We start from the raw sequence: 13838 nt of genomic DNA, 5'->3' as shown, positions 1-13838 counted from the left end.
TATCAAGTGGAAGGGAAATCCGTGCAATAAGAAATCCACTTAAGCATTTCAACATTAACAGTGATAGCAGTTTGTTTATAATTTTTTTTTGATTTTTTGATACATTTTTCTTGTGTTAAATAAAGCCTACGTTCAACTTATTTATTTTCTTTACTGTTTACTTTACTACTTTTACTCCAATACCTTTCGTCCCCAGCGACTCTCGCCCGTCCCCAAAGGGTTAAAATAGATACCCCCATGTTCATGCAGAAAATGTAAGTTTTTTAAATCAACAATAACAGATATTCACTTGTATGTGGTTTTTATTTCATAGATTAATAAAAGGAAATCCATTTAGAGGTATCGGATTTTAAATTGAAATAAAACAACGAAAATTCAAATTGTTTGGGCAATCTTTATTATTTTTGTGTAGAACCATTCATGATATTTATTTTTTGAAGATAGTCCCTGTCAAATTTTGGCCGCAACTGCGCCATAATTCGGCCATCCGTAATCACCAATTTTGAATGACTCCCTGGAGCACTTCGGTCGGTATCTCGGGAATAACTTTAGTAATGGTGACTTCCGTTTGCCAGCATCGATGGTTTATGCACAAAGCATTTGCCTCGTCTTTGAAGAAATATGGGCCGATGAATCCTCCAGCCCATAGGCCGCATCAAACGGTTGTTGGATGTAATGGCTGTTCTGGAATGGCTTCGGGCTGCTCTTCAGCCCAAATACGGAAATTGTGCTTGTTGACGCACATCGCTGAACACCACAAGTTGGCCTGAGCGCGCGATAAACACTTTTCACAGAGCGTCGATTTACATAATACAATTGCACGATTTGTAAACTTTGTCTAGGCGCAATTATTTCCATGATGAAATGTCAATGAATACTGAAAAAAATTATGAATTTAGTTTGACAGTTGTGATCAGTGTTGCCAGAACCAATCGCAGCAGCGTACTGAAGTTATGATCAAAAAAGTAATAGATTGCTGTACTCCGTAATAGGAGTCTAAGCAAAATTAAAAAAAAAAAAACAAAAAAAAAAACACATTTTTCTAATAGCGGTCGCCCCTCGGCGGGCAATGGCAAACCTCCGAGTGTATTTCAGCCATGAAAAAGCTCCTCATAAAAAATATCTGCCGTTCGGAGTCGACTTGAAACAGTAGGTCCCTCCATTTGTGGAACAACATCAAGACGCACACCACAAATAGGAAAAGGAGCTCGGCCAAACACCTAACCGAAGTCTAATTTTCGTTTAATAATAAATCTGCAAGACAAAATACGGATTCCTTCTAATACATATGTACATGTAGATATACTTTTATGTTAAATTCTTGTTCATGGTCCATTGAAAAAATAATCCGCAATTATTTCACGTGAGAAAATGTTCAGAAACACTCAACTTTCCATACTGATGTATCAACAGGATTTAATTGACTAAAACGAAAACAAAACACTCACTATCACACTGACATGCTCATCACAGTGACAATTCTCGAACTGAATAAACTTCCAACAAAGCAGTAAAGCTCATTCAGAAAGGCAGAGTCAAATAAACATCATAGCACAGTCAGTAACACAGGATATCACTAATTAACATATATTCTTCCAACATTAGCGGGTTTAATATTTTAAGCCTTTATGGCCAATGCGCACGTTGCAAGTTGCAACGTGTTGTATCGTGTTGTTATACATATTCAAAATTGACGATGTGCAGTAGCGGAGAAATTATTGTCAAAAGGGCGAATGAAACAAAAATATCTCCAGACATATGTCCTTTTAGTATACATCATGTTTACTTTTATGGCCGCTGCTCACCCTCTCTCGTTAACAATGGGACTTATATAAGCAGCGATGGATAAAGAAGGTTTCCCAATACGTCTTTTATAAAACATTTTTTTCAAAATTTGGCTGAAATTGTAATTTAAAACATGAACAATTTTTTTCCTGTTTCCTCTTAGAATTGGAAATTGTAATAGATTTCATATGAAGTGTAATGCGTAATAAACTGAGAATAATTGTAATAGATCTATTACAATTGTAATAGACTGGCAACACTGGTTGTGATGCGGATCTGTCAAAAAAAAAACCCTTGTTGGAAAAAGTACCTCCAATCCCTTTATAATAAATATAAGCAATAATTCAAGAATCTTTTAAAACTTAAACCAGTGACAGTACGAACAAAAAGGTACAAAAAGAACTTTGTGATTTTATTAAAAATGCTGTTTAAACTATCGACGTTTAATCAATAAGCACTTGGTCCACCATGATTGTCAATGACGTTTTATTTTCGATTTGGCATAGAATTGATAACCGTCGGCAGGTTTATATAGAAATGGACTACCATAGTTCTTTGATTTTTTTGCCATAAATCCGACTAATTTTTGAATGTTTCCTTCCCGATTCGCTTCTTTAAGTCTTTCCGACATTTTTCATGGTTAGATCTGGTGACTGGATTTGTCAACACATAATTTTAACATTATTTTGTAAAAATCATTCACGTATTAACATTGAGGAGTGTTTTGGGTCATTATCTTGCATAAAAAGCCAATGAAGTGGCATATTGAAGTATGTCCTTGTAAATATTTTTTTTTTTTTTAATTTTATTATTTATGAGGTGAATAGGTCCTACCCCGTGCCTGGAGGAACATCCTCAAATCATTATGCTGCCACCACCGTGGTTGTCTGTTTGTTTTTGTGAGCCGCGGTAAGAACTCTTGTCCTTTAGAGCGTCTGACATTTCGCCTAGCATCATTTTCAAATACATTTTTTTTTTCATATTTATAATTTTTTCATACCCTCTGGTCCACACCATGACTTTTCCACTCGTGCACAGGAACAACGCCAATTGTCCTCACCCCCATTGGCTTCCGCGTGCCCTTTTGGAAAAAGTGCACTCATCCCACAATCCCCGGTGCGCGGCCAATCAAACCCTGGCAACGGTCAACCGGCTACTGTCAATGAGATCGACACCAATGATAAAGCCGCGTGCTATAGCGAAGTGGAAGCGGTGGAGTCACCGGCATCATGTAGAGAAGTTCTGAGCACAACACCCACTGAAACACTGAAAACCATGGGTAGAAAACTCGGAGAGCTAAAGAAGATGATGGACGGAAAACGGCATATCAATCAGCAAATGAAGAGCAAAAACAGTTGAGAGCAAATATACAACAATGAACGGCACCAAAACAACGGTGACCAAAGCTACACAAACATCAGCATCGACCGTTGCGAATGATAAGGCGAAAAGAGCTAGGCCGCTAACTGAGAGCGATCGAGCTACAAACACGATCACTAAGCCAATAGGAAAACGTTCACGAATATTTCCTCACCCACCAAATCAATTGTGAAGGATAACTTGCTATTGGCTATAGAGAAGAACAAAAACACTGTCCTTAAGAGGATGCCGGCAATGCTGAGCCGGCATATGTTAAAGGCCCTGCGACCAATCAGGCAGAAGAATGGACAAAAGTAGAGAATGGACAGAAACGGGCGAAAAGCAAGCCTACACGGCCCGACATCATAGATCTTTCCTATGCAGATATTTTCAAAATTGTGAAGAATGAAGAGACTCTAAAAGGCATGAGTTCAATGGCACGAAAAATCCGAAAAACGGCTCAGGGAAATCTGCTATTTCAGAAAATCTGCTATTTGAGGAAAAGACCTCTAAACTTCAACTGCAGTGGGGCAAGTATTAGGTGGAAAAGCAGAGGTGAAAAAACTCACAGATATCACACAGTTGGAAATCCGTGACATTGATGAGATTACAACTCATGACGAAATCTGTCAAGCCGTTAATGACCTCCTCGCTAATGTTAACCTGGAGCCGTCAAACATTCGATCTTTGCGTAAAGCATACGGTTGCACCAAAACAGTTTCTGTGACACTACCTGGGGACTGGGCGATGAAACTAATTAGCATCGGGAAAATACGTATAGGTTGGATTGCTTGTCGCATACGTAAAAAACTTCAACCCCAACGATGCTTCAAATGCCTTGGATTGGGCCACACTTCCAGATATTGTACGAGCAATGACGATTTCAAAGACGCTTGTTTTAAGTGCGGTGAAAAAGGTTACCTTTCTAAAAAGTGCACCAATTCCCCAAAATGCATATTATGCATTAAAAATAATGCTAGCCAAATTGGTCAATACCTTGGGAGTAGCAAATGCCCTATTTAGTTCGAAGCCTTACAAAATCTTAGGAAATAATGAGAGTTTTACAATTCAACTTAAATCATTGCGAAACAGCTCAAGACCTCCTAAGCCAAACCGTCTTGGAACTTAACGTTTATGTAGCGGTACTCAGCGAGCCTTACAAGCCAAAGGCATCAAACTGGCTGCAAGACACTAGCGGAAAAACAGCTATTTGGTGCTGCAAAAACCAGACAAATACCATGACGTACGAGATTAAGGAACCGGGATTTATCTGCGCCAAAGTAAACGACCTATATATTTATAGTGTCTATATACCACCCAGCGCTCCGATTGATACCTATACGCAGACTGTTTTGAAGATGGTTATCGACGCTGAGAGTAGGAATTAATTCTTTATTGCTGGCGACTTCAATGCCTGGGCGCAGGATTGGGTTTGCCCAAGAACAAGCCCTAGAGGGAAAATCCTCCTCGAAAGTATAGCATGTTTAGACGTAGCCCTTCTCAATACTGGTACGCAGCACACCTTTAGTCGCAACGGATTTGGGTCGATCATCGATCTAACGTTTGCTAGTTCAGGTATCGCTAGATTATGCCAATGGATGCCCCAAAAGATGTCTACACCCACAGCGATCACGCAGCGATAATTTGCGACATAAAAACTAGCAACATACATTCAGTCTCCACTCGGCAGCCATCTGGTTGGAAGATTAACACGCTTGATACTGAAGTGTTTAAGATAATGCTACAAAACGCTTCCTGTTCGGGTTTCACCAACAACATGCGTAATGAAGAGTATTACAGCGGCCTGTGATGCATCGATGAAAAGAAAAAAAGGGGTTGTCTGTAAAGTCGGTTTACTGACGATAGTTTAACGTGACAACGTCATAAGAAAATATTGATGGAATGGTTGCAATTTTCAAAACAAAATTTTAATTTTATTTGTTTGATAGATATTTTGTATGGATATAGAGGAGGAGGTAAATGGAATTGCAATGGAATAGGTCAAGTTACATTTACACAAACGTGAAAAATGACGAAACATTTATCAAATTCATGAAAGATATCTTCAATTTCGATTGTGCATCAGACGTTAATAAGTCAACAACACTAAGAGGCACCATCATCGATTTGCCTTTTTCAAGACACTTTACACTCGAAACACTCCCTTTCATTTCCTACTTTTTCTATCATCGTCCTATTCTCAACAGAGAAATGGTTCATTACCATGCACACAGCAAGAAGGCATATGCAAATACAAATATGTGAATTTATATACAAATGCGCATATACATACATATACATACATATATATGCTCACTCAAGTAGGACAGAGCCAGATGTCGAACTTTGCCGAACGCGCGGGCCGATTGTGCTCTTTGTCGTTCGTTCCGCGCTCTCGCTTGCAGTTCAAGCACATTAGCTTACATTTGCTTGCGTACGGAATAGATTCGTATATTTGATATGTCCATATGATTTGTATGCATATTTACATATAGATTTGTTCTTTTTGAAAATTGCGCGAAATTGTATATGTATATGCATGTTTATATACATCTATACTCTATACTAATATTATAAAGAGAAAAACTTTGTTTGTTTGTTTGTTTGTTTGTTTGTTTGTTTGGTTGTAATGAATAGGCTCAAAAACTACTGGACCGATTTTAAAAATTCTTTCACTATTCGAAAGCTACATCATCCACAAGTAACATGGATTATATTTTATTTTGGAAATAGGGCTCGAGATATAGGTCAAAACGTGGACCCGGGTAACCTTCGGATGTATATGTACAATATGGGTATCAAATGAAAGCTGTTGGTGAATGCTTTAGTTAAGAGTATTTCTATCAGCTCCGTGACTAGGGTCTCGAGATAGAGACCAAAACGTGGACCCTAGAATGTGTTTGTACAATATGGGTATCAAATGAAAGCTGTTGATAAGTGCTTTAATACGGGGTAATTTTCATACCTATTGATGACTAGGATCTCGAAATATATGCCAAAACGTGGACCCGCCGTGTCTTTGCACCGAATTAAACCAAACTTACGCACATTGTTAAGTAAGTATTGAAAATGGGTTTCGTAAAGTTTGGTTGTAATTCGGAGCACTGGCAACGGGTACAGCGTTCTTTTAAACCAGCCATAATGTCGCTTACTTTTTTAACGCTTGGGGCGGAACTGAACTGTCAAATTGACAGTGTGAGTTACAATGTGTCAATATTTCTTTCTGATTTGGATGCCATAAGGAAAAAACGTAAGTGCAACATGTAAAAATTGTTTGTGAATTTTTTTGGAGTGGATTTTGGAACAGTGAATAATTTCTTACGAAATTTGAGAATTTAATGTGAAATCCGAATGAAATTATGTGTTCGTGGAAAAAAAAATTTTTTTCGTTTCTTTTTTGATAAATATAAATGGATAATGGTTAAAAAAGCTCCAATGCTTAATAAAACATATAAATTGAAACGAAAAATTCATGGATGATCAGGAAAAAAGACAATTGTTTATTCATATGCGTTGATTTGAAATTTAAAAACAATCTTCTTTTTTCCTGATTTTCAATTTATATTTTATATTTACTCAAAAACAAATAGAAAAACAAAAAATATTGTTTATGCCAAAGCGCTTGAATAAAGAATAAAGAAATAAATAATATGAAATCCATATATTTTCTGTTCTAAACCATATCTATTCTATTTTAGTGTGCCCAGCGAAGGGGGCCGGGTTTGCTAGTATAATATATTAGTATACAACATATCTTATAAGGTATATGGTAAATATTACCATACATTTTTTCCTTCATATATAATAAAAAAATTAATAATAATTACATTAAGACAACAGGTATTATTAACAAACTTGGTTTTATTTTAAATTCTTCAAGTAAATCAAATTAATAATAATCAATAAGAAGGCATATGCAAATACAAATACGTGAATTTATATATGTACATATGCGCATATACATACATATATACGCTCACTTAAGTAGGAGAGAGCAAGATGTCGAACGTTGCCGTTCGTTTGCTTTGTTTGCTTTGTCGTTCGTTCCGCGCTTTCGCTTGCAGTTCATTCAAGGTAACGGCAATGAGCAAGGTAACGACACATTTTTCGTGCGTGCAGCCGGCTAAATCGAATTATAAGACGTTATCACGTCAAAACTGCATATAAATCGCAAAGTGCTGTTTACTGGTGGAATGAGAAAATTTCCATGCTTCGTAAGGAATGCCTAAAGGCAAGAAGTAAATTCCAAAGGTCTAGAGGGAGAGTAAACTTTCTACAAAGTATAGTAAATTTTAAAGCAGCAAGAAGAGCTTTTAACCCTCCGATGTTCGGTGCCTTATGATGCGGTAAGTGCATCATATGGGTCTGCCCAGACCCATACAAATAATGTAAGAAATACGGTTTTAAAAATAATTTTATTTATTTATTTGAACGGATTAGTATTAATTACGAAGAGCAATTGGGTTTACAACTATATAGTTGCATGGAATGTTCATTAAGACATATTGGACGATTACATTTGCTGCAGTTATAACGAGTTTTACGTCGCTTTTTCGAAGAAGAAGCAGCACAATGGTAGCACGATGACCATGTTGAAGCAACTTGAGCATATGATTGTTGCTGTGCTGCATCTGATGTCGATGGACAAGATTCCGGTACCTAAAAGTAGCGAAATAATTTATTTTAAATTAGTAAATATGAATACATGCATACACATATCTTTATACGCGGAGATATATGTAGGTGTGTATATAATTCATACTCACCTTGATATTGAAAAGATTCATTGCTTGTCTTATATGAGCAAACCTCAATACTAATGGGTTAGTCGCCCGTTTCGTCATATATGGGATAACTAGCTGCCGTGCCAATTCAATGATAAATGAGCGCCTCTTATCACTCTGCTTTGCCGGATTCAGCTCGTCATAGATGATGAATGAGGCCAAACCGGCAATATCAATCATATTATAAAACATTGCCAGTGGCCAACGGTTTGTCGAGCGTTTGCACGAATAGCCAGTCAACATTTGATCCATTGTATCTACCCCCGCTTTAAATTTACTGTAGTCCAAAATTTGATCTGGCTTGAATCCTTTCAATGGATCGGTGCTTTGACGGTAATGGGCAGTGGATAACATTATTACTGGCTTTTTCGACTTTGCCATATACGAGCACAGAGCGATATTATTATTGTGATAACAAAATAAAGTGTTTTTAACATCACTCTTCGGGTTAAGCAATTCATGCGGAATGAAGGTCTTATTTTTTCTTACGGTACCGACGAAAGCCACTCTACGATTCATCAACATTTCTGCCAAGTTGTATGTTGAAAAAAAATTGTCAGCATAAACAGTTCTATCGCTGTCCATATAATTTTCCATCAATTTCATGACAACCCATTCACCTTGATTCGTTTCTCGCTGGCCACCTGGTGGTTTTCCGGTATAAATTATACCTTTCAAAGGGTAGTTTGAAACAGAGTCACAAATCCACCACACTTTCATGACATATTTTGCCGGCTTACTCGGAATATATGGGGTGAATCGAGTGCGCCCACGATATGGAAATAACTGTTCATCGACGGTTACATGACAATCCGGAGTGTATGCTTTCTCTAAATTGGCCATCAGCGTGAGCCATACATCGTCCAGGGCAGCAGATTTGCTTTGCTTCAACCTCTCAGCACGAGTACCACAAGTAGTTAAGCTCTTGAACCGATTCAATGATATAGTGGCCTTATAAATTGGCATATTGTAACTGGCCCACAATTCTTTCGTTGGCTGAGAATTCGAGTGGAATACACCAGAAATAAGTAGCATCCCAAAAAAAGCATACATTTCGTCTTCGTTAGTCATTACCCAAGAACGCTGTTTATTACTGGGAGGCTTTTCATTCCATAGACGAAACGCTTCAACGGCTTTTCTGTTGGTTTCCCGCACAATGATACTTACGATTTCAGGAGACAGCAATAGCTTGAAAAGAGCTTTATGACTCGGTGACGCTCCTCGTAGTGGCCCTTTACGAGTAAAAGTTGTAACATTGTGACAAAGAGGCCTTCCAGGTGGTGGAGGATTTGAATTCCACATCTTACCATCTTTCGACCTGTATATAAGGCCCTGGGTAATAGATGTGCTGCATGATTCCATTGTGGTTGAAGCCTGAAGGGCGATAGCTTCTCTATACAAATCCTCAATATCATCATGGTTTTCATCCAGAACAGCCTCTAACTCGATTTCCTATTCTATATCTGATGCTTCACCGAAGTCATTTTCATCTGGAAAATATTCATCATCTTCTACGTCGCCACTTGTTTCAAATGGATCGGACTCCTGTCCCATAATTTCTTCAATTTGTGCCTGAAGTCGCTGACGTTCTTCCGGACTCACATTTGCTGCACTTAGCTTACGAAGCAAACACGTCATCACATCAACTTCTTTCATATTTACTTGTTCCATTTTATTAAAAAAACACTTCCCACTAATTAAAAAACACGTGTTCACTTTAATTTTCAAATGCCAACTAAAAAATCATCTCTGCCGTTGCCTCCGCTAACAGTTCAGTTGTTTATACCTAACGGTTAACCAATTTACATGAGAAGCTTATATGGGTCTGCACAGACCCATGTGAGCTTAATTAACGAAATTAGTTTAAAATTATTATTACAACAAATATAGCAAAAATCTTAATTTTGCTACTTCATTGTGTTTAGCACACTACATTTTAGGAAGTCATGGACTAAGAAGCCTCAGATATTAAAAATAAAAGATCTACATACATTTAAAGATCGAATGGGTCTGGCCAGACCCATATGAACATCGGAGGGTTAAAAACGCTATAAAAGAGAGTAAGCGAAACAGCTTTTTGGAACCTTGCGATGACGCCGAAAGAAACGCTTGGGGCTCCGCATACAGGATAGTAACCAAAAAGCTTAAGAGCAGCAAATCCGCAGCGCCTATGTGCCCGTCTTTCATGGCTAAAATCGTGGATACGCTATTTCCAAAACATAAATGTTTGGTGTCCCCAATCAACAACACCAAGTTAACCGAATTCGACTTCATTTCAGAGGATGAAATAGTAAGGGCTACAATCAGTTTAGTAGACTCAAAAGAGCCCTGGACCGGATGGAGTGCCAAATAAATGCTTGAAGCTAGCGATCGAACAACAAATCAAAGTGTTTAGCAACTTATTCACTAGGAGGGCGCCTTTCCGTCAATTTGGAAACGCCAACATTTAATTTTGTTTTCAAAACCAGGTAAATCAGCGGAGGAGCCGTTGAGCTACAGACCAATATGTCTAACAGACTCTGCGGGTAAGGTGCTCGAACGAATTTTATCCGATCGACTAGATGCGGAAGACAGATCAAAGGGAGGCCTGTCCGAAAATCAATTCGGATTTAGAAAGGGTAAGTCAACGATAGATGCAGTACCTTCAGCAATCCAGCTTGCAAAGAAAGCAATCAGCGGCACCCGCTGGCTAAATGGCACCAAAGAGTACTGCCTGATTATCACCCTAGACGTCAGAAATGCATTCAACTCTACAAACTGGACGAAAGCCTTAGACGCCCTAGAGCGAATTGGGGTCTCCATATACCTGAGGAGAATATTGCGCAGTTACTTCGATGGTCAAATTCTATGGTACAGTAGATCAAAGGGACGAAAAAAAGTTAAAATAACAAGTGGCGTTCCACAGGGATCGGTCCCCGGGCCATTGCTGTGGAATATAATGTACGACGATGTTCTCTGTGTCAGGATTCCAGAAAGAACCAAGATATTTGGCTTTGCCGACGACATTGCCGTTGTGGTAACGGCTAAAAATCTAGACGATATCCGCAACAATGCGATCCACGCGGTTTTCAGCCTGCAATCCTGGCTAGCCCAAAATAAACTAGACCTAGCGCAACAAAAGACCGAAGTAATTCTTATATCCAGCAGGAAAAAGCCAGAAGAGGTCTCTTTTAGAATCGGAGACTTCAACGACCCCTCCCGCAATCAAATACTTGGGAATAATGATAGACAAAAGGCACTTCGACTACGCCAACAAAAAAGCATCCACCACCACGACGGCGCTATCGAGGCGGATGTTAAACGTACGAAGACCAAAACAAAATCGCCGTCAGCTTCTGGCTAATGTTGTGAAAAGCCAAATTTTGTACGGTGCTCCAGATCATGTATCTTACTTTCGACGTCTACAGTCTACCTACCGGTTGTACGCACTACGCGTATGTAGCGCATTTAAAACGGTGTCCGACGATGCAGCCTTAGTAATATCTGGCATGTACCCGCTAGGCATATTAGCAATGGAAACTGCCCAAATAGCGAGAGCACAGCGACCTACAAGTCCGTCTAGTCGGGCCGCATTACGAGATAATTGCTTCGACGAGTGGCAAATTAGGTGGCACAACTCGGCCAAAGGGCGTTGGACGCACAGATGCATTCCCTATCTAAAGCTTTGGTTAAAGAGGCCACATGGAGAAGTGGACTTTTACCTCACCCAGTTTTTGAGTGGACATGGATGCTTCAAAGCATATCTACATAGGTTTAACCACGATGACAATCCTTATTGCGACTTCTGCGATGGAAACATTTTAGAGGATGTTCACCACATATTCTTCACATGCTCGCGTTTCCGTTCTGCAAAAGAAAGACTCTATGAACCTTTGGAGAACCTCCTTCGCCGGAAATATTCGTACATCACTTGCTGCGCTCGAAGGATCAGTGGAATGCGACATGCGACTTAGTGGCAGAGATAATGAAAGAGATGAGGCGTCTGGAAAGACTGCGACACAGCGACACGACGACTAATCGCCTTCCCTCCCCGCGAAGTAATGCTTAACGGTTGTCCCGCGGCGTGGGGTGATGGCGAGAAACAGGCTCAGCCTCGTTTCAGAAGGCCACTTGAGGGTGGCGCCCACCACAACGCCTATGAAAAAAAAAAAAACACCATGACTTTTGCTCTTGAGCAAAACTTTTCCTCTTCCTTAGATTTGCTTGTTTCAGCACAGAATCTCTAAAAGCTATTCATGTTGTACAATTGAAGCGGTACAGTACTCGCTGATACTACGTTGTTGATTTCAGCTAAAGGGTGTTTTTTTAGAGGTTAGGTTTTCAAGTTGGCACTACTTTTTTCGTAGATGGTCTTTTTGACAGCTGTCACTTGATTTATGCTCAGTTTGGTTTGCCATTTCATAATGAATAGACTTACACCTGAACAACGTTTGCAAATCGTGCAAATTTATTACGAAAATAATGGTTCGGTTCGCGCGACGCATCGAAGAAAATTTTGTTCAGCGATGAAGCTCACTTTTGGTTGAATGGGTATGTCAATAAGCAAAATTGTCGCATTTGGAGTGAACATAATCCACAAGCCATTGCTGAGACGCCGTTACATCCTCAAAAAGTCACTGTTTGGTGTGATATATGGGCAGAGGGAATCATTGGTCCATATTTCTTTAAAAATGAAGCCGGCCATAATGTTATAGTCAATGGAGAGCGCTATAGAGCCATGATTAACTCGTTGAGCCCGGCGTCGGTCCCTAGGGACCGACAGTGAACTTTCCGTTTGGCCGGCGTCGGTCCCTAGGGACCGACAATGAACTAAGACCGATAGTTAAAAAATAAATGTATAGTAATTTTAATGAAGTTTATTGAAACACTCTAAACAGAATATATTTTCAAAGTGTACTTTTGTCTGCTGCAATTCGTTTCTAACTAATCGCTCCAGTCTCCAGTCTGAATATTCCCGATTGCTCGCTCGTTGCCGGCCAAATGGAAAGTACAGTAATATCGATGCCGGGCTCAACGTGTTAATGACTTTTTCGTGCCTGAATTGGACGATGTTGATGTGGACGACCTTTGGTTCCAACAAGACGGCGCTACATGCCATACAGCCAACGCAACAATCGATTTATTGAAGGAAACTTTTGGTGAGCGCATTATCTCGCGCCGTGGACCTGTGGTGTGGCCTCCAAGATCGTGCGATATAACACCGCTGGACTATTTCTTGTGGGGCTATGTGAAGTCGCTTGTCTACGCAGATAAGCCCGAGACGATTGACGTCTTGGAAGAGAATATTCGGCGCGTTATTGCTGACATACTGCCCCAATTGCTGCAAAAAGTGGTCGAAAATTGGGCCTCTCGGCTGGAATTTATTCGAGCCAGCCGCGGCGGCCACTTGCCCGAAATCATTTTTAAAACATAATGGCAAACCCTTATCTTTATAATAAAGCTAAATTCTTGGCCATAACATTAAATTATATACGTTTTATTTCATCTTGAAAACCTAACCTCTAATAAAAACACCCTTTACAATGGCCTTTGATGACTTAAAAGGATCTTTCTTGGCAAGAGTCACAATTAAATGATCAGTAGTGCAAGTCGTTTTCGTTTTGCTACCCCGTCGTTCTGTGAATTTTTAGGGCTTAGCGGTACGATTTTTTTTGTTTGATAACAAGCCTCCGCTCCTCACTGTGCATTGCTGCACATGACCCATCTTTGAAAGAAATTCATGTTAATTATTATTAAATGAGCTATCTAATCCGCTACTTGCGTTGCATTCAATATTTTTCACTTCATTCGTTAAAATTCAAGAGTTATCCACAAAGTTCCTATTTTAATGGCCACTCTAACACTTTATGAAAGTAACTGAATCTGTGCAACCAATAACGCAACTTCATATAACGGGTCTTTTAAATTCAC

This window comes from Anastrepha obliqua, chromosome 3 (assembly GCF_027943255.1).
Source record: "Anastrepha obliqua isolate idAnaObli1 chromosome 3, idAnaObli1_1.0, whole genome shotgun sequence".
Classification (NCBI taxonomy): Eukaryota; Metazoa; Arthropoda; class Insecta; order Diptera; family Tephritidae; genus Anastrepha; species Anastrepha obliqua.
Note: the sequence above shows the minus strand (reverse complement) of the source record.